The 22,379-nt window shown below is 36.1% G+C and overlaps 1 long non-coding RNA gene across 1 annotated transcript in view; it reads left to right on the top strand.

Annotated features, from left to right (window-relative positions):
- The window catches only part of LOC128868037 (uncharacterized), a 68,874-nt gene that overhangs the window by 22,574 nt on the left and 23,921 nt on the right, over nt 1-22,379 (top strand). The window contains exon 2 of the long non-coding RNA XR_008455050.1: nt 10,693-10,857. This is a non-coding gene — a long non-coding RNA (uncharacterized LOC128868037). The remainder of the gene's footprint in view (nt 1-10,692; nt 10,858-22,379) is intronic.

A 22,379-nucleotide genomic window follows, 5' to 3' on the forward strand; every position in this document is an offset into this window, starting at 1 on the left:
ATTATGTTCTGCTCAAGCATTTCCTTTATCTGTCTATTTATTTCTTTTTCATGTATTTGGGGATATCTATATATTTTAGAATATAAAGGCCTATCCACTGTGGTAATTATTTCGTGGGAAGTCTGGTTTGTTGCTGACAAAACGTCCCCCTCTTGAAAAAATAAGTCGTCAGATTCCGCGAATAGGGTTTCGACGGCTCGACGTTCCTCGTCATTTAAATGAGCGAGGTTGAAGCGATCTCGTATTTCTTCTCTGTTCACGGGTTGCAGAGCACAAGCATTGTGCATTGCTTCTGGGTATTCGTAATCCAAAAAATAAAATTTTCTATCGAGTAATTGTACATATCGCTCTGTGTTGTTGATTTGAGCATTGAAGGCTTTTAAGAAATTTTGGCCTATTATTGCCGAGAAATTTTTGTTTGAGAAATCTATAAGTTTCCACTGTAGTGTCCCCGAGTAGGGTATCTCTTTTGGAAGTGGTGTTGTTACGGTGCATTTCACGACATTAATGCCGTTAAGAGTTTTATAAGAGCATGGTTTGGTGAGTTCTGTTTTGGGGTATTGAAATTCGAGAATTCTTGATTTTAAGATGCTTGTTGTCGCACCAGTGTCGACTAAGCATTTAATTTTTTCTTTTCCTATTGTCCACACTATTATGGGTAAGGTTGCTCTAGGCAAGGAATCAAAAAATTTACCTGTTCTTCCTCTTCTTCTTCTGCCTGATTTTCTTCTAAAGTCCCAATCTCCATGGGTATGGGATCATTCTTTTGAGTGTCAACGCTCATATGAGACATTCTTGTCTGTTTTGAGCTGTTACCCTTGTTGTTATAGTTAGGTTTAAAATTTGGGTTTTGGGTGGGTTGTGACCTGTTATACGACTGTTGGTTGACTTGGTCACTCTGAGGTGGGCCGGCGTTATTATTGGTGTTTGGCCGGCCACCCTGATTCTGTTTGGTATTGTTATTATTACTAGCAAACTGATTATTCTGGGTTGCGTTTTTATGAGTGGTGCTAGTGTTAGTGTTAGCCTGTTTGTTATAGGTATTGTTCGAATTTTTTCTATACCTCTGTAAAATAGCTCTGGGGTCGTCCAGTGCTTTAATATTTGAATATTTCGTTTGTAAAGCATGCATAGATATGCCCTGATCGACATGAATCCTGAATGGAGTGTCTATTTTATTCGTTAGCATGTTTAACAAATCTCTATCTACTTTATCATTTTCATACATGGCTGGTTTGGATTCGTCGAACATATATATTTTATTTATTTCGCACTTTGCTTTCTCAAACTCCTGGAACAAATCTCTTAAACTACTCACTTTGATGAATCTGCATCTATCGAATACGTCCTCGTAGGTCATCCTGGGTCGCATTTGCTCCATCAGTTTGGTCTTCATTTGGTCCCAGCTAGGCTCCATCCCCAATTGTCTGATGAAATTTGCTGCTGTTCCCGACACCTTTTCATTAGCGACGATGCTAGTGCCAAACTGGATCAGCAATGCGTTTCCCTGGCATAATGTCATGAGGAACTCCACAGATTTTATAAAAGCTAACACATCATGTTGGTCGTCGAGCTGCCTTAGCTGGCGAAACTGCTGGATGATATCTTTGTTTGACAGCCACTGGATTGGTTGTTGTTGTTGTTGATGTTGTTGCTCTTGATATTGTGGTTGTTGTTGTTGCTGCTGTTGTTGTTGCAATTGTTGTTGTTGTTGTTGATTTTGTTGCCTTAATAGGTTCAACTCTCCTTCCTGTTGAAGCAATACTGCTCTTAATTTATCCATCTCTGCTTCCATTGTGGTTTAAATTAAAAATTTTCTCGCGGATTAACTTTGGTTAATTCTGAACGTATTTGTCCGATTTCGACTGCGCCAATTATATTTTGTTGAAAGAACAAATTTTATTCACTAGATATCTTTAGATATCGTGAGTTTCTTTATTAGTTTTAGAACTTGGACTAATTATATTTTTTGTTGAAAGAACAAATTTTATTCACTAGATATCTTTAGATATCGTGAGTTTCTTTATTAGTTTTAGAACTTAGACTAATTATATTTTGTTGAAAGAACAAATTTTATTCACTAGATATCTTTAGATATCGTGAGTTTCTTTATTAGTTTTAGAACTTGGACTTCTGTCCGGTTACAATTGAATCTTAAGACTCAATCTATAATTTGCTTTGGCATATGCAAATGCCCATTTCGTTTTTTTCATAAATTGTTGATCGAGCAACGGGAGCGACGGCGACGCTTCCGTTGTTTATGCTTTTGAAATTTGATCTTGGTTCAAGTACCTCTGCATGATTATGCTGATCTCGTCGTTATCAACATTTCCATGCATAAGCTTATTTGTTTGTCCAGCTTTGGCTTTTTGTACAATTATGTTATTTGTTTGTGCGACTTTAATTGGTTGCATAACTCCCGCGGCTTTGTTGTTCTTTAGCCGCGTTATCGCTATTCTCACCTCGTCATGATCGGGTATCGGAACGACAATTCCGTCATCAACGATTGGTGTATCGGGATTTTCACATTTTCTGTTTAACAGCTATCGCTGTTTAACAGGTTCGAGAAGTGTTCCCTCCATAAATTAAGTATGCTCTGGATGTCAGTCACCAGGTCACCGTCTTTGTTCTTAAACCTTGTGAGAGCCGCCAGGCTTTCTGGTAGAATTTTAGGGCGTTACTCCTATCGGCCAGCATCTCAAGCTCCTCGCACTCACGTATTTCGGCCTCTCTTCTTTCTGATTATAAATAACTTTAAATAAATATATACTTTAAAAATGTCATGCCATGTGCAGTGATCGCGCAGTGATTTTATATAGCGTTTGATAATTCTATGTTTTAGTTTTGTGTAATATGCCTTCCTAATTTAAGTCTTATTCATTGATTATATATTGTTTTAGATATTTCTCGAATACTTTTGTACCGATAAATAACGAACCTTACTTAGCCTTTAACTTTAATCTATAATGTATATCCAATGAGGCACTTAGTAAGCACAAAGGTCTATGAGGTCAAAGTGCAAACCTCAAATCAATCAATAAGTCTTATTGTACTCACACTCACCAACGTAAGCGTACGTCCGTACGCCCGTATCAGTTCACACGATGAAACAACGATCAGCGACATTACGGAACGGAACGGTGGTGAGAATTCATCTACATGGGGCTTTCATTTGTTTCATCGTGTTAGCTGATACGGGCGTACTTTTACGTTGGTGATTGTGAGCACCATTAGTACTCCTGCAGCGTCAAAAGAGAACTAACTCCAAACAGTTTTGTGCCAAAAGCGCCGCCATATATATAATTTAATTTTATGGTACTTTTAATTGAGGATTGGGAAATATTGAACTACATTATATTAGACAACAGGAATCATTTATTAAAGACTAAACATAAACTAGTACCGTTACAAAGTCGTCGGGTTCTGCCTTGGTCTTGAGACAGTGTTATTCACTGCAGGGCTTTTAAATACATCGAACATATTTGCAAGCTGAAAGTGTTCCCACACAATGTTGACCGAATTGCGAACATGAAATGAGTCGAAAAACATTAGCAAGCGATGCCTTAATATGGAGGTTTCTGCATGCATTCGAACGTTATAGCATTCATGTGCCGGCATACTACCTATGTATGGATACGTACCTACATACCTATAATAGTATATGAACAAGAAAGCAAGCCGCACTTGCCGTTTCTCAAATCAGTACAAAAGTGTGCCAGGGTAAGCAAGTTGGTTAAATAATCTTTACTTGTGTGTGTACCTAAAATACAATAGCAGCGTTTTTGCATGACGAAGGAACCTGTATATCATTGCGAAAACATTTGGAGCTGCCTATCAGAAGAATTTTAAGAACATTTTACCGTTAAAGAATTTTATTTTTTTTATTTCATGATTTTCCCAAACTGAAGTATCTCGACAGTGGTAAAAGTATTTATTTTAGTTTTAATTGAATTTACAAACATAATATATAATGCAAACATACATACACACATACATACATAAAATAGTAATACATATCCTTTTTAACCATACAAATATATTAAATATAATGATTTACTCCCGAGGCTATGTCATGTGGCTTTATATTTAAATATTTTAACAATTTCATATAACTTCTAACCAAATAATATACATTTTTCGACCAAACCAGAGTGGCAAGCGTTTTATACTAAATGTATATACATACTTATCTAGATATTTTTGTTTTTTCGGCTGAATATTTCAGGAAGAGAATATTTATTTCAGTATATGGCTATATATTCGTACATACATATAATATAAAAAATATCAAATTATTTTCGATAATGCACCGGGCAGCACGAACGTTGTATGGCCCTATAAAAACTCATTAAACTGCCATCGAAGTTGAAGCGTTCCAAATAAAATTTGAGCCGAAAACGTAATAAAGCAGAAAGGTATGTTGAGGGGAATTTCGAGAAGGGGGAAAATCGTAAATGCTGCAGAAGCGGAGGTTACTGCAAGAAAACGCAAATAAGTAAAATAAAATTAAATGGAAGAGAATGCACATTGCAAAGTTTCAATACTTTTATTTCATTTCGTCTGTTCATTTTACAAACTTTTTGCTAACTTTGCAATTTCGTTAACAAGAATTGAAGCCGAAAAACATGAAAGTCAGTCATGATAGAGCAATGTAAACTGGCATTCTCATTGGCGCTTTGTTTGTTGCTTTTGTTGTCGCTACTTTCAATATTAGTACGCCCTTCTTTTTCATATTTTGTTTGAAATCTTAGAGCTTGCATTGGCACTTCCTCTACTCATATCACTATTCTGCATTAAAATTAGAAGCTTTAACACATCAAAAAAATAGAAAGGAATAGGAAAAGTCTCATTGAAAAAATGACGATTTTCCATGGAGTTTTCGCGCATTTCGCGGTAATACAAGAATAGGATGGGATAACTCTCTATAGAAAAATAGCATCACCTCCTCAGACCCAAGCAGTTAGCAAACTTTAAACTTTATATATATTAGTTTCATGGGATTGGGTGATTTAAGAGCGATGCAGATCTTTGACAGTTTTAATTTTATTTCGATTATTTTTTCAGGCAGTCTGTACTATGCAGATCTTTGACAGTTTTAATTTTATTTCGATTATTTTTTCAGGCAGTCTGTACTATAGACTTTAGCAAACTTAGTCGCGAAATGATACTCAGTTAAACAACACATAAAAGTAGTTTCAAATGTTTTATGGAAATGGTCGTTCTGCAAGAAATTCGTTGACACACAGAACTACCGCATTTAGGGTAACGAAAATCCACAAACAAGTATAATGCAAGGAAAAATATGCGCCCACATTGAGTCACTGTTTCATATGGTTTTTAGGCTGCTGGGGTCATCTGATCGTACTTCTTTGAAAATCATGCCGGTAACGTTGTTACGGTGAACGATGAACATGATGATAAACTTTTTAGGGATTGAATAAGATTTCCTTGAACAATCAAGGAACGGAAGATACAACAAAGGCTGTTATCCCACGAAACAACGAGTTAAATGTCCTGACTTGACACCATTGGTCTTATTTCTCTGCGGCAAAGCCGAAGAACAAAGTCATAAGCATTATAAATGACATACAGCCCGATCTACCTCAAAAAGTTAACGAAAATTTTGTTACACGCATCCTGTGTTGCCAGAGGAGTCATGGTGGGCATTTAACGGATAGACTGACTAATATGATGAAATAGAGCAATCACTCTCTTGTTTCGAGAATGTGGATAACCTGTAAATATATTTCCTAACCGAAGTGGTTTTAGGTAAATTCCTAATTATTTGCTTTTAGAGAAAATTGTTATCGATGGTCTGAAAAAGATCAAACAAATTTTAATTTGGAAGAGGTACTATGATTTGGAAGAGGAACTTAGTATAGAATCGATATTCTGACAAACTAATATTATTAACTTATTTATTTCAATCAATACAAATGCATTCCTACTAATTGTGTTCACTAAATGAGTACACAAATAGTATGAATAAATTAAAGTGATTTAAAAATCATATTTTTCATTTTTTCTTCTTCTCAGATTCCTGGCAAAATTGTATGCGGCACACCATTCATATTATAATCAGAATACACTTAAGTAAATATATTTGTACTGCATAATTAACTCTTTTGATAGGATGAAATTTAGAAATTATCCTGAAATTCTATTTACAAGCGCATTTTTCGCACAATCACAAAAATCAAGTGAGACGTTCCTTTCCTACTTATATGCTCGTATTATTTTTTCAAATAAAAGTACACAAAACTGCAAATGAGATTTGTGCAAGTCCTCACACGAGTTCTCATGCATTCGTTATAATTTCCATCTTCCTATATTCATATTCTTCTCCTCTAGCTCCAGCCAGTTGTTCTTAATTCCCCGCTTTGGGGTCCCAAACAAATTGGTGGCACAGCCTCATTCGTATCCACTTTTAAGGGCACTTGGAGTGTAAGAAAAGCAAAAACAATTTTGACATTATAAATTATACAATACAAAGTATGAAGAACAAAATGTAAAAAATGTAGAAAATGCAAATCCTAAAAACTTAGTAGAAAATGAAGTTAGGAGCGTTATGGCAGTGCAACGAAAAGTGTCAACAATAATTTTTAATTAAGAACTTTTACGCTTGCAACTCACTCAAGAGTTAATTTGAATTTCGTATAAGATGAATAAGGGTATGCACATCAGGAGTCACACGGATCCAGAGCGAACAACGTAAAGTAGCGAACTCGTGTGCTAGCTCACAACCAACAACTGGAAAAACTAGTGAAAATATCAGTGCAAGTATATGGAAAATAAATGGATGTGGCATCGTGCAGTACTTGCATTAAGAACACATGTACTTTTACACCCTCAAATATACTCATGCCCCTAATCATGCTCACAACATTAGTTACATTTGCAAAATCATACGAGATTCTATGTACGTTCACGCCCGCTTTCCTGTAATGACACTTGTTAGTGGGCGATGCGAAACTAAATGTTGTGCTCCTTCAAAATATATCTTTGACTGCGTTCGTAATGCATCTTATTTTTAGCTTAACCCGCCACACTAACCGTACAACCATGTAGTGGTTACTAACAGCAGTGGAAACATTGCCTGGCAAAATGCAATTGAGTTTTTTCCAACTGACTGCCGCACAAGCGTCGTTCGCTGGCTCGTGACATATGCATAGGGATGGAAGTATATGTATATCTATACGAGTATACCTACAGTATGCATCCATGGGTGTATACATGTGTGAAGCAACCACTTATGCTCTTTACAATGTAGCGAATTGAGTTAGCCAACTGATTGCAAAGTCTCGTCCTTAAGTTCTCTGTGAATATTCAGAAAAAAGCGCTGTAAAATCAAACGCGTCTTTGTTCAATATTAAAGTTATCAATTTAAAATACATTACGCCTGACTCGATTAAATTGCTTTTCGACATGTCTTTAAGATATTTGTTGCGATATAGATAGGATTATTGTATTCAGCCAATTTCCATATAATAGCGTAGATTAGTACACTTTCCTTAAATTTTCATTACAAGATCATGAAAATTGAGCGGGAGATGATGAATCTGCGGAGGCGGCCCGAAAAAAAGTTATTATGCGCTGTACACATTACTTAGAATCATCTGAAACAATGAAATAAGTGAAATCCATTTGCTAAAAGAGATTTCCTTCAAGTCACCCCTTGGTAGTACTTGGAAGCCAAACAAACGAGCTCCGCCAGCAAAATCGACAAATTTGTTATTTTACAAACAATAATTATTAGAAAAAAGTACACTTTTGTGGCATCTCAACTTCCCACGACTCATACATAATCAATTTATTTTCGACCAAGGTTGATGGGCTGTTCTTCTGAATATATCGAGAGAAAACTGAGCCTTAATCCACGGGTAAGACATGTTTTTTACTGTTAGACGGCGAATTGCGCACTTACATCGTTTCTTAATTAATATAAATTAGACAGCCTGGCCAGCACTTGATTATACCATAATCATCAGGACTTTTTAAAATATTATAAAGAGTATTTTTATGTCAATTCACTCTAGCAGCTATATCGACAATTTTTTTTTAAATTAATCCATGTATCAATCCGCACTCAACCTCCGATAAATGTGTAATACCCAACTAAAAAAACAAAGAATAAATAATTGGCGCGTACACTTCTGTTAGGTGTTTGGCCGAGCTCCTCCTCCTATTTGTGGTGTGCGTCTTGATGTTGTTCCACAAATGGAGGGACCTACAGTTTCAAGCCGACTCCGAACGGCAGATATTTTTATGAGGAGCTTTTTCATGGCAGAAATACACTCGGAGGTTTGTCATTGCCTGCCGAGGGGCGACCGCTATTAGAAAAATGTTTTTATTAATTTTGCTTTCACCGAGATTCGAACCAACGACCTCTCTGTGAATTCCGAATGGTAATCACGCACCAACCCATTCGGCTACGGCGGCCGTCACCCAACTACTGTGTGAATATTACATATTAGAGATGTGCACAATACTTACAATTTTACTAACGGTTTTATAACCAGAAAATATCACCCCTTCACTATACTTAACTTGCTTATACTCGTACTTCAGTACACACTCACGCATACGTATAGCGCAAATTGATGACAAATATACTACATACATATATATTAAGGATGAGGGTTAACGAAATATTTAGCATATGGAAGTACCTAAATCAGTAAAATTAGCAAAGACAAATTCCATTCTTAAAAATGTATACCGTTATCATTCTCTGAGCCATAATTAAAATATTCATAAAATAAAAATACCACCCAAATAATTATGGTTAATAAAGCAAATTTATTGGGCACTCCCCTCCTTCTATACAGTTTTCTAGAAAATAGGTCACAAGCTGCCTGTGGTGGGTCACTGACATCACCTGGATCTATTCTTGGTCCTCTTTTCTTTTCTTTGTACATCAACGAATCTTTTCCCAAATGCGCTCTCACTTGGGCAGATATGTAGCCTTGTGTCTATATTTATCGATCGTGCAAGCTCTATAATAGGACCAAAACAGATAATATTAATTCATAAGTAATTTTTCTCTTTTTTTTTTTGAATGCTAATTCGATTTCTTTTCCTTTGCAAATTTAATCATGAAATTTGTTATCTATTATAAGTAGCACTTATAATTATAAAGTTTAGCCTTGCTGTGTTAGGATTATTCCCGAAATAAATAAATAAACAAATAAATAAGCAGCTCAATTAGAATAAGATCCAAAAACTTACAATAAGGATTAAGTTTACTGTTATGACTGTTCTATATAGCTACAGAGTATGATTTGGATAACCAATTAAGACATTCGAAAACCAATATTTACGTTAGATACTAGTTTTATACATATAAAGCTTTTTTCAGTAAGAGCGCTTCAACTTTTTTTTTTAATAAAACACAAACAGTTTGACTTTTTTAACTAAATTTTTTTTATTATCGAGTTTGAACATATACATTTAAGTATGAAATTCGATTTCTTTTGCATGACCACCGCGTGCACGTTTTACGAAGTTCAATCGTCGAACCCAATTTTCGACCACTCTTTTGCATAAATCGGCCGAAATTCCAGCAATTTCGCGTTCAATATTGGCTCTGATCTCACAAATCGTCGCCGGCTTGTTACTGTAGACCAATGACTTCACATAACCCCAAAACGGGACGGCTTGTTAAATCGACCGTAAAATGGCCGTCATGCTCTTAAAATAGCAGCAACAGAACGATTATTTTCATAAAAAATTTGCACGATTTGCAATCGTTGCTCAAGTGTGTAGCGTTCCATGATGAAATGTATACTAATGAAGTTTACAAATAACAAGCGAAAAATAAAAAAATATTGCGTCGTTCGCCCTCCCTATCGGAAAAAAGTTGAAGCGCACCTATTGAAAAACGCCCTATAACTTGTGTAGAATTGTATTGTAACATTAGTAGAATTGAAATGACTCATATTATCGCGTACATACTCGTATTATTGAAATATAGGAATATATGTACGTGCCATTCACTCATCTTAATATTAATGTCAAGGCCGTGGAGAGAGTATTCGAGCCCCGGGGAAACTTGAGATGCGGGCCCCTTCAAATTATGTCTAATTCATATAATTCGAATTACTCTCGAGTCCGGGCCCCTCTGAAAACTCCGGGCCCGGGGGAAAAAGTACCCGACCCCCCCCCTCTCGTCGGGCCTGATTAATGTAAAGGGATCCTTTATAAAAATTGCGCAGTTTTTTATTGTAATCCTTCAATCGGGCTAACATTTCTCTAAAACTATTTTGGTTCCAAGCTTCGATAGTAATATTGGCCGGTAAAGCTTTTCCACCAATTTGATATATGGTTCATGATCTGGAATTGCCTGCCAAGGAGCATCTCCACTAGATACAGATTTTTGGTGCTTTTGATGCAGTGGAAACCGAACCTATGACCTACTTATGTACCACGTTCCTTTCGTAACGTCAAGTAGAACTACCAACATGTTCTCTAAGCAATAATAAAATTCGGGGCAAAAAGTGATTGTAAATGATATGGCAACAAATAATATATGATTTTTATTAGAAAAGAATAAAGAATTTAATCATTTTGAAAAATACGCATAACGTTTCTAAAACTATTCCAAATTCTAACTTTTTTCTAAATCTTTTGAATTACCTGCATTTATTTATTGTATTTCTGCAATAAACTTTAATTTACATCTTTTATTTTTAGGTGCATTAAGTTCGAGAACTGCTTGTTTCTACGCTGAAATCCATGCATATATTCGGTAATAGGAGTTATAAGCATTTTATAAGATACTTAGTACAGAAAACATGCTGAAGAAGTCGAAACATGAAAACCAAACAAAACTAAATAATTCTGAAAAATGGAATTTGAGTAAGTATAACACTTTATTTTTCAAATGGCCTTGCATAGTCCCAAGACGGAAATCGAATTGGCAACGGACATCGTAACCGCAGATGTGAGCTCGTAGAATTATTGTACTAATACATACATATGTATGTATTTCATAAAATTTATCTATAGTGGGTGCTATCAAAAACACGTGTCCGCCGTAGCCGATTGGTTTGGTGCGTGCCCCGGTGTGAAATTCCAACTGCGAATGTATTTCTGCCATGAAAAAGTTCCTCATAAAAACCCATCCCTGTTTCGGAGGCGGTATAAAACTGTAGCTTCCTCCATTTGTGACACAACAACAAGGCGTGAACCACAAAAACGAGGAGGAGTGCCAATTATAATATATACACAAATCTACAGTTTATCTAATGGAAGCGGTATTGCCATAACTTAGAAACTCAATTCGATTCTACCAAATTGCAATATGTGGGCTTAATAGTTATTAAACGCAATATACTCAATAAAATGTATAAGAAATAAATAAATAATTGGCGCGTACACTTCTATGTATTAGGTAATTGGTTGAACTCCTCTTCCTCTTTGTGGTGTGCGTCTTCTTTGCACGTCGCCTCCTAACGGCAGGTGGTTTTTATGAGGAGCTTTTTCATGGCAAAAATACACTCGGAGGTTTGCCAATGTCTGCCGAGGGGCGACCACTATTAGAAAATAATCTATAGTCACCACCATTACCTATAATGGCTCCACATCTTCAAGTCACAGCTTATGTTAATTTCTGCGCAAGTTGTGTAGGTAGTTGGCTCCAAATCCGCCGAATTTTCTTTGATAATTATTATACCGCCCATATTTGGTATATTCTTTCATTTTCAATAAGGTTGGCATCAGGCGGCTGTGAAGGCCAATCCAACATTTCATTGCCATTTTGCTGTTTCCACTCTACAGCACACCTTCGGCTTCGATGCTAAGAATCATTGTCTTCTTGTAAAATCAAAGCTTGAACAGTTCTACCAACTAGTTATTCTTGGCAGCTGATGGTAAAATGCTGTTTGGTAAATTTCATTCATCAAAACTGTATTCAAATTGCCGGTAAGCACAAATGAATAACCAACTGGATGCCTGACACTTCGTCGAAGTTGTCGATCATCAGCAGTGCAGCAGGGCCGACCCACACAGGTCTTTTTTCAGTATGTGATAAAGAGATCAGCGGTTTTTTAATATAATCCGGAATTTGAGGTATTCCGCACGTAAAAGTCCTCGGATCGTAACTTTGGACACACTAACATCGCTTTTTCTTAAAACTGCTCAGCTTCGTGTAACGATAAGTTCGACTTTGCCACAAACAAATCAATTATCTGATCCTGTTTTGGAGAGGTATTTTTTGTTTAGCCTGGTCCGGGGAATCGTGAACGTTTTTAACTTCGGTATATCATTGCACCCACTTATTTATGACTTCTTCAAATATATTTTGCTGCAGATGAACTTGACATTTTTAGACCTTTAAGGTCTTCGCATAAGAACACTGCTTCTGATCGTTTTTCATTTTGTAAATATAACATACGCCTATTTAGCGGCATTTACATTTATAACGGAAATATAATTTTGAATTTTGCCGGTCAGGCTTCCATTAGAAAGACACGTTTCAATATAGTTCAAAGATTTTGATTTATTAGAAAAAGAAAATCACCCAATTAGTTGTGAAATTTAACTTTATTAAATGTCAGCCTGTGTTTTTAATTTAATTGTTTTACCTAAAATCAAAGTCCTAAAATTCTCAATAATTTTCGAAATAATTAAAAATAATGTTAATTAAATGAATTTATCACTATTGAATCCTCTTCACAAATTATTCACATACCACTGTCACAAATTAACAGAAACTGTCATAAAAAGAGAAAAGCACATACAGTTTTGCCAACATTTTTGTAAAAGTATCTACTAACTGTCAAACTTCATGACGAAATTAAGTATTTTATTACTTCCAGGCCACGAATTTCATTGCTAGAGAGGATTTACTTCAGAAGAGTCAAAGCCAAATGTACCATTGCTTTTCCTACCTGAATCGTATTGTATTTTCAATTGTCGGCATAACAGTGATCTTTAACAGCCCTTCAAAACATCTGTGTGAGGGAGGCAACTCCATGGCGGCCACCTCACCTCGCTAGAATGGTTATTGGCGCCAAATATCGTTTGTTATACGATTTTTCTGTTGAAATCTAAATTCTTCAATGTACTGCCAGAAAAAATCATAATTAAAAAAAAAATGTGCTTCAAAACTCACTCGATCAGAGAGCATTGGCATAGGTTTTTCTTTTTAACGCGTTTGTCGAGATGAAAATGCGTCTCATGCAAAAATATAATTTTTGGGAAGCGATATCGATGCCCATGAGAATTTGCCTTATTTTTCGTATGGGAAGTGATACATTCAAATATACACACATTATTTGCTACTGTATTGGATTCAATATTCTGAAATATGCAAATGTATGTACCTACGCGGCCGCCGTAGTCGTTGTTGTTGTTGTAGCAGTATCTTTGCCCTGTCAGTGTTATGTAAATTACCGGTCGTCTTCGTCTAGCTCATCTAACGGTAGGCCCAGGAAACTGGCTGTTTCGACGGGTGGGGTCCAGAGGGAGATGGGTGTTAGATGAGTGGGTTTGTTGGGGCATGTGAAAAGGTGGTTAGTTTCGTGCGGGGTGCCTTCACATGCTGGACATATGTTTAGTATGTCGGGGTCGATTCTGGATAGGAAGGAGTTTAACCTGCTACAGTATCCAGAACGTAATTGTGCCAGGATTACGCGGGACTCTCGGGGAAGCTGGAGCTCTTCATCTGCGATAGGTGGCGGTTGGACTCCGATAACGGCATTCGGGGGTCGGGAAGGTGGTAAGGGTCTCCCGATGGATGTCGTTAATGGTCTGTCTGTATACTGTCTGATCCTGGAGTGGTCTGTCTGTTTTGTCCAGGATCTCGTCCACGTAGTTGAGGAAGTGTCTCCTGATGTGCCTAGGAGGTGGCTCGGGCTCGAGCAGGTGTCTGCATGGGTGAGGCCTGCGGTGACACCCTAGCAGAAACTGCTTGCCGAGCATTTTGTTGTGCTCCTTAACCGGGAGCATGTTAGCCTCATCGTGTAGGTGTTGTATTGGGGACTACATTCCCATGGCAGCCGGTTCTACGTTACCGGAATGACTCGGGTTTTCTTTCCCGACCAAGGGCTGCCGCCCCAGTATACTAGCCCTGTCTAGTGTACCGTACTTTACCTTTACGGCCGCCGTAGTCGAATGAGTTGGTGTGTGACTACCATTCGGAATTAGGAGAGAACGTAGGCGAAACACCAAAATGAAGGAAACGTTTTTTCTAATAGCGGTCGCCCCTCGACAGCAATAGCAAACCTCTGAAAGTATTTCACCCATGAAAAAGCGTCTCATAAAAAATATCTTGAGGAACAATATTAAGACGCACGCTATAAATAGGAGGAAGAGCTCGGCCCAACATCCAAATACTGGGTGTGAGCGCCTATTATATATATATATATATATATATTATATGCTTACATAAGTGTGTTACACTTACACATACTGCGTATATGCAAAGATTACTACATATGGATTTGATAGCTTTTTGGAATGCCGTTTCTGCATTACATTACTGCTCACTTACACAGATACACATTCTAGGGAACTTCAATACTCAACGTCAAGCTACCCCCACTTGGCAAACGCCGGAGAACTTTCCCAAATAAGGCGCTGAATTGAAATTCCTTATTTGAATCACTGCATACTAGCTTTGCGCGAATAACGTTACGTGCTTTGTCTGACCTATGCCAACATCCAAAAATGCGTATTTATAACCATAAGCTTCGAAAGTATGTTCAAAACTCTTGCAAATATTTAATCAGTCTAAGTATTACTGTAATTGTCACCAAATTTAAACTTCGCCAGTGCTGCATTCTGCCATGAAAAAGCTCCTCATAAAAATATCTGCCGTTCGGTATCGCCTTAAAACTGTAGGTCCCTCCATTTGTGGAACAACATCAAGACACACACCACAAATAGGAGGAGGAGCTCGGCCAAACACCCAAAAAAGGTATACGCGCCAATTATGTATGTACGGATGTGTGCTGCATTGCGATTTCAATTAAATTTATTCCTACGATTGCTATCATTCCTTTCTTAAAGAATTCGCACAGCGATAGTTTTTGTTAAATAATAAAAAACGCGCATGCTATGTAAATACATTTAAAAATTTAATTTGAGGCACATTGAGTCCTAATTTTCCACAAAATATTTTTTTTTTTGCAATATATTTTTGAAAAATATAAATATTAATAAGCTCTAGACTAATGTCGATCCAAAAGGGATAATTTTTCTAATTCACAAAGCCTCTGAGATAGTTTTACCACTCAATAATAATTTTTCTCGTTTCTGTAAATATTAACTTAGTTGGTTTTCCTTTGTAACTTAAAATGTCCCTCAGTGAACGAAAAGAATACTTTTTGAGCCGCATGTTCGGTATGTTTCGCGATGTTTGCTAAATTCACTTATTATGTATTTTGATATATTATAACTCTTTGCCACCACGGATTTCAGTTGCCTAACGTTTGGCTCATACACCCCCGCGTGATCTATAGAGACTCATAGGTATTTTTATAAGGTTTTGCTTACTTTAACAGCTTATCTGATTCTAAAAACAGTTTTCTATGAAAATTAGCTACAAAACTTCATCAATTTCGTCTATTAAATTGGGTATCATTTTAGTTGTTCCTTTCTCAGATAATTGCAAATTTTATAGCAGCTCCTTATGATAATATAAAGTAATGTGGTCATGTGAGCAGGCTACATTTTTCCGAGGAAAGAAGGAAAATTTTTAAATACTAATGCATACACACTTGGCAGGAACAGGGCCACACTCTCCTTTCCGAATCCTCTGTTTGCCTATGAAATATGCACATACACATGTACATGTATGTACAAATATATGCATGTCTTCAGTGCTGCTGTGTGACAGACATTTCACATTAAAAATATTGACAGTTTCAATTTATTATTCATCAAAAGTTGAGCAACAAGAAAACACGAAACCATTTAATAACTACAAATCTAAGCAACGCTACATTCGGATGGTTCCGAAATTTTCATATACAGTACATATGTATGTGTGTACTCATATGTATGTATACGAGTATTTATTGAATAATGATAGAAGATAATTCTTTTTTAAATTATTTGATATTTGTATTGCTAGTGTAAGCTCTAATGGAATTAAAATTCTGGCATTTTTTATTGACAGCAACTTTGCTACTGATTTATATTTAAATAATTAAAACCCGTGAACATTATTTCAACATTGCCGTGGGACAAAGCATATTTTCAGTGAAAGAGCTAGACATAAAAGAAAAAAATAATTACACTTCTCTTAGGTGTTTGGCTGAACTCCTCTTTCTATTTGTGGTGTGTGTCTTATGTTGTTCCACAAGTGGAAGGACCTACAGTTTTAAGCCGACTCCGAACGGCAGATATTTTTTATGAGACGTATTGGTAAGTTATATGTATTCATTAGTAAGTACAGTTATATATATTCATTAACGTTTCTTTTCAAATAATCTAAAATCGAACTATCAGTGTTAGAAAACCCGTTCTACATTTAAGTCCGCAAACTAATAATATCGCTATGATATGAGATCGATATGATCTTATTTTGCACCACCTCTTCTAGCCTGGAATACACACTTTACGTGCATTCAACAAAAGGAAACAGAAGTATCTCAAGAGTACATCAAGCTGTCGATAAATGTGTCTTTAACTCTTTTAATCGCATATTCTCTAGACACTAAACTCCTGATCAAACACTTGGTTTCTAATTAAAATTTGACAAGATTGTTATGGAGATTTTCGCTTATAAATACTGAGTCCGAAAAAAATTGCAAAATACTTATATAAAATGGATCACTTGACATTACGGGATCGCCCTGGATTCCTAAGGACATTTCTATTTTTCACGCATTTTTTAACTTTTCTCCCTGTTAATAAATTTTACCCTCCACAAGTTGAGTCCGCTATCCACTATGGGTTACTTCTTAAATTTAAGTATTATACCTTTTTAGATAGCTAAAAATCATAGGCCACTCGTAAAATAATTTGCAGAGAAGTTTCGAACACTTAGTAAAAATCGTAAATTCAAAACTTTATGAATCAGCTATTTTAAACTGGCAGGGTTTGGTTCAGATTTTATTGATGACAGCAAAAAAAATTTTGTTTGAAGTAATTTTTAAAATCAAATATCTCGAAAAGGGTTAAGGTTTGATTCATATAACCAATGTAATCAGAAGTGACCTATATAATGAAGTCCTTAAGTACCCAAGGTCGACTGTCCCGATAACCCAGTATGGCAGTATATCGCCAAATCGGGGTTTCCAAAACTCTCCCCGTGTTTGGGATGGGAGTTTACCTTTACGAATATTTCCATAATTGTATATCTATACTATAAAGGTGAATGTATGTACGTTGTCCGCGCATCACTACGAAACGACAACACCAAACGACGTAAAAATTTTTGTACATTCATATTTTCACCCAATGCAGGTTATAGGCATGTTTTTATGATGGAACTCTCTTCCCACAGCCCCCAGGCCGCGCTACCACTCTCATTCGTCACTAATAATCGAATATTTGCTTAAATTTAATCTAAAAAATTTTAGTTTTTCCTCTTTCCCACTATTTATAGCACACTCAAATGCGAAGTTCAAAAACGGTTTGAGATAGAAAATTAATAAACATAATTAATAATAAATTAATAATTTTGCACATACATACTTTGATGTGCAATATTTTAATGTGTCTGTAGTCAATATTTGTATTTTTGCAACGAAATTAATCCAAAGCCATTGAAGAATTTGAAATCAATAAAAATATTTAATGAAGTTGAATGCAAACAATGCGTGCCAACAATTGAAATATTTCCATAGCCACTTTTACGCTGATGGATGCTTGCTATCATGTTGGTGATTTTAGAGTAAATACTAAAACAATACCAATTATCTAGATGGTAATGGATAAATGGTCTAAGACTAAGAATCACACAGTTATATGCTGTTAAAATATAAATTCTTTTCGTTTTTTTCCTATAGAACTTTACATCATAAGACCTAAACAAAAAGTAGTCCATTACATAAGTAAAGACCCTGCTAGACATCTGAATCTTTTTTTCGGTAACTACAAAATAACATTAAATAAATAATTTTGATGCCGCAGCGGCCGCTATAGTCGAATGGATTGGTGCGTGACCACCATTCGGAAGTGCGTAGGTTCTAATATCCGTACACGAAACACCAAAATGAATAGCGTTGGTCCCTCGGCAGGCAACGGCAAATCTTCGAGTGTATTTCTGCCATAAAAACCTCTTTACCAAAAATATTTGCCGTTCGGAGTTGGCTTAAAGCTGTAGGTCTCTCCATTTATGAAACAACATCAAGACGCATACCACAAAACCGAGGAGGAGTTCGGCCAATCACATAAAGAGAGCGTAATCGCCACTATATATATATTAATTTTGACTTAAAGCTAAATATATATATACATATATATAAATATATATAATTAATTTTGACTTAGCTATTCTGTTCACTCTGATCTTGAGAACCATCTGTTCAAGCAGTCTTGTCACATGAATGAATCTGGTTAATTCGACTATATAGCCAATTAGTACTGATTAGAATTGTAAAGGAAAATGAGAAAAGATCCAACAGCTTTGTTAATTGGATATTTTTACAAATGAATTTATCACTTGGACTATCGTAAAAAAGGTACAAATACAGCCTTGCCCTACGACAAGTAGTTTAGTGTTCCCAAACTCAAATAAAAAATGTGGGTATAAAGTAAACAAACCAAACTTTGCATTACCTTAAATAATAAAGAAAGGCAGCAAAATTTAAGAGTACTTCAAATGCAGCGGAAAACCTTCATCATACTTTTTGAGGAAAATTCTTGTTTGCTAAACTATGTATTCGTAAATTTACAAGCTTCAAATTACAGATTATGATAAGGATAGATAGCTAAACGAGGATAACTCAAGCGCTGCGAAGTCGCCGTCAATTAATGGAATTCATAAACTGACTTCGTTGAAAAGTGGTTTGGAAATTCCCATATACGCGTATTTCTTAACAAAAAGCATTAAATTTGATACTAACATTTTACTTCTTAAAGTGGTTATTGCCTTGATTTTATTTGAAATTTTTTTCTGACAAAAAAACACGTCGGGATACCACTGTACGATTTTCAAACTTCCAACGCAGCAGTTCGAACTTAGGATGCATTTTGGGGTAGAATCTACGAAAGTCGTACTACGATGGGTTCAGTACGTGTGTAAAATAATTTACCAGTTTACCAAAAATATAAGAAAGCACTTTCGCACTCACTGCAGATTCCTAACACCATGAACCATAAATATGTACATACAAAAATACACAAATATGCCTTCATGGCGTATACTTAACCATTAAATCATAACCGAACCTTCCCATCACTAGCCATTAAGCTCCATAAATAACCAAATCGCATTAATATGAATTGCATAGTACAAATAAGCGCACATTGTGTGTATATTTATTTTGTGCATTTTATTCGTTGCGCTGAGTCGTATTCAAACACGCGTAAAACCCACGAGTAGGTACATAATCAGTGATTGAATAAATGTAGGTATACATATGTAAAACATGTCGATTTTAATGAAATTCGTACAATTTTAGTTACCCTTACTAAAGGTGTTTGTATTTGTAGAAAATAAACTGTTTGAAAGCCGTATAAAACGGATGCTCTGATTTCATTTGCTTTCATACACCTTTTGGTGTGTGAGTAGCAGTGAACTACCAAGTATAAGTCTTGCATTACCAGGTCGTTGTATTGCACTAAGCAATAAATAATATATTAAATGTCCTTTTGGTGTTGCCGCCACATTCCTGCCAACAGTAAACGGCGAACTCGCAAGATGTGACCTGCACAGTGTATGCATATGCAAGTGCACGAGTACATATGCATGTAAATCCAGATATATTGGTATATTCATACATTATTGCAGCCTAGCTACTCGTACGTATTCTAAGCCCCATGGTCATTCAGCCATTTATGACAATGGATGCACTCTACTCTTCTTTATATGTATGTATGTATATTATCTCTTACATTGGTCCGTTGTAATTGCTGCTGTTGTTGGCATCGTTTTGCAGTTTGATTTCACGGGGTCATTAAATGTTCACTGAATGGCGGATACATAAATGAGCTTGGATATAAAAAAACAGACTGACGGCAAAGGGTCCGAATAACGTGACGAAGTAGTGGAGCGTGGTGAGCAGAGTTGCAAGAGCTTTTATTTAAAAAATAAATATATACTCATGGAACAAATTATTACTCTTCCCTATGTGGACTTCACAGCGAAATTGTATCTTAATTGGGTTTGTTTTGAATAACAAATATTATCCGGAGACGAATACGATATTAAAGAGATGATATGTACATATACTCTGCGAAGAAAGCGAAATGTTTTCTGGTTAACTATCAGATAGAGAACGTCACTTTTTAGGATAAACTTATTGAGGTCATTACCGATCACCGTCAATCCCATGCTAAAACAGCCTAGCATTGATGACGATATAAGAATATTCTTAAGACCACCGTTAGCAAGATAGTGTTGACTAATCTCTTGTATACTAGAGAGGATCGTTTGTAAGTGCATACAGTATGCCCTTGATAAAAGCCATCTGCAAAAATTCGGATGGGGGCATTAATTGTGGTATTGTTAAAACCAAGTCATAAAAAAATGTATGCTAAAATGGGAAATTAGTCTGAAAATAAAAGTTTTAAAAGCAAAGCAATATTGAGCGCAGAAATCCAGAATAATTCTTTAATTCACTTAAAACTGACTTATATACACATACATACACATAGAATCGAAATGAATGCAAATATATTTTGGTTAATTTCTTTTCAAAAATTCGAATATGTTCCCTTGGATTTTCTTGTCCGATACTTTTTTGTCCGCGGCCGAATCTTTAAGCTTTTGTAGAGTTAAAGTGGGAGGCAAGTTTTCAGAATGACGCGCTTTCCTGGTCCGATTCACATTCCGATACAAACTTGTACAGCTACTTCTTTTTTCGGATTCTGCTTATAATTGATTTTGTACACTTTGACTGAAGCACTTTCACTCAATTTAGTGAAAACCTCAGCCATCTACTTTATAGACAGCTTGGTAATGTCTGGAATAAAACTAAAGCAACTACTGGGAATGTCATCTACGAGGGAATGTTTTCTGAGATTAAAATAACTACCAATCCAATCCTAGTCTTACCAAAATAAAATTAAGCGAAATAAGAAAGTATAAATGGAAATTTGTGTTATTGATGCACAATTTTAGAAAAGTTTTAATTACTGATTCACTAATGATACACATGTGAGTGTTGCATTAACCGAGGTATTGCACTTACCGAAAGTTGATTTTACCGAAAGCACACCATATATTCCAGCGAAGGCGCAACCGAGAGTTGATTAATTATTCACCAACTGATCAACCAAACCTTACGCGATGAACTTGCAGACTTTCAGCATACAAATGAGAAGGTTTGTGATTGCTTCAATCAGCAAGCAAATCTTTTAAGTCTAAACTCACCTTGTTAAAATAATATAATAGTAAAAAAACTTTAAACTACTAAGTTTATCTTTGCTAAATTTGTACCGAAGTTAGGACAACGAATTCATACACACCCAAATATTGCAAATGTATTGCAGTAACAGCAGCACTTCCTTAAGTTATAAGGGTCTTATTTAAAAGACTGAGGCTTACCTGAGTACTAGCGCAATAGATGCTTCGCTCAAGAATAATTAATATCTTTTTAGTTTTAACTTGAACTTAAAAGAAAATTAACGCATGTTTTCTAGTAGTGAATGTAGATAGGAACTCCAATGCCACCTAGACAAATCTACCATAGCTTTTTGTTGTATAACTAGTATGTAGGTTAGGTTAGGTTGACCTGGCTGGCTGAAAGCCATCACATAGACCTATTGGTGATGGAGTAGTAGACATCTTGTACTACGACTGCGTCTTTTGCGAATCTAAGTAAACTCAGGATTTACCGTGCATGGTTTCGGTGGTATGCAACTCCGATCTACGATTTCAAGAAATGCCCCTTCCCATAAGCCTAGAAGTTTTTTCACCGCTTCATTAACTCATATGAGTGTGGGATCGTCTTTACATTTTATTACCTTGGCGCCGCTGAACCAACCTGCTCCATCAAATATAGAACAGAGCCTCCAATAGTTTCATCTCTACTACCTTCCATTACTACTGCGGTATCTGTTCTAACGGGTTACTCCGATCAGTAAGCACCACGGTCAAGTGCTTCTTGGCTACCTCTGACTGCCGCCGCTGCTTTAGATGTTGATGGCTTTTCACCGTCTCTTATTGAGTGCTCCGCGATTGGGGTTACAGCGACCGCTTACACTTCCTTTTCGTGTTGGGCATCTTCCCTTCGCTTTCTGTAGATTGCTGCTTCTTTACG

This window comes from Anastrepha ludens, chromosome 6, assembly GCF_028408465.1.
Source record: "Anastrepha ludens isolate Willacy chromosome 6, idAnaLude1.1, whole genome shotgun sequence".
Lineage (NCBI taxonomy): Eukaryota > Metazoa > Arthropoda > Insecta > Diptera > Tephritidae > Anastrepha > Anastrepha ludens.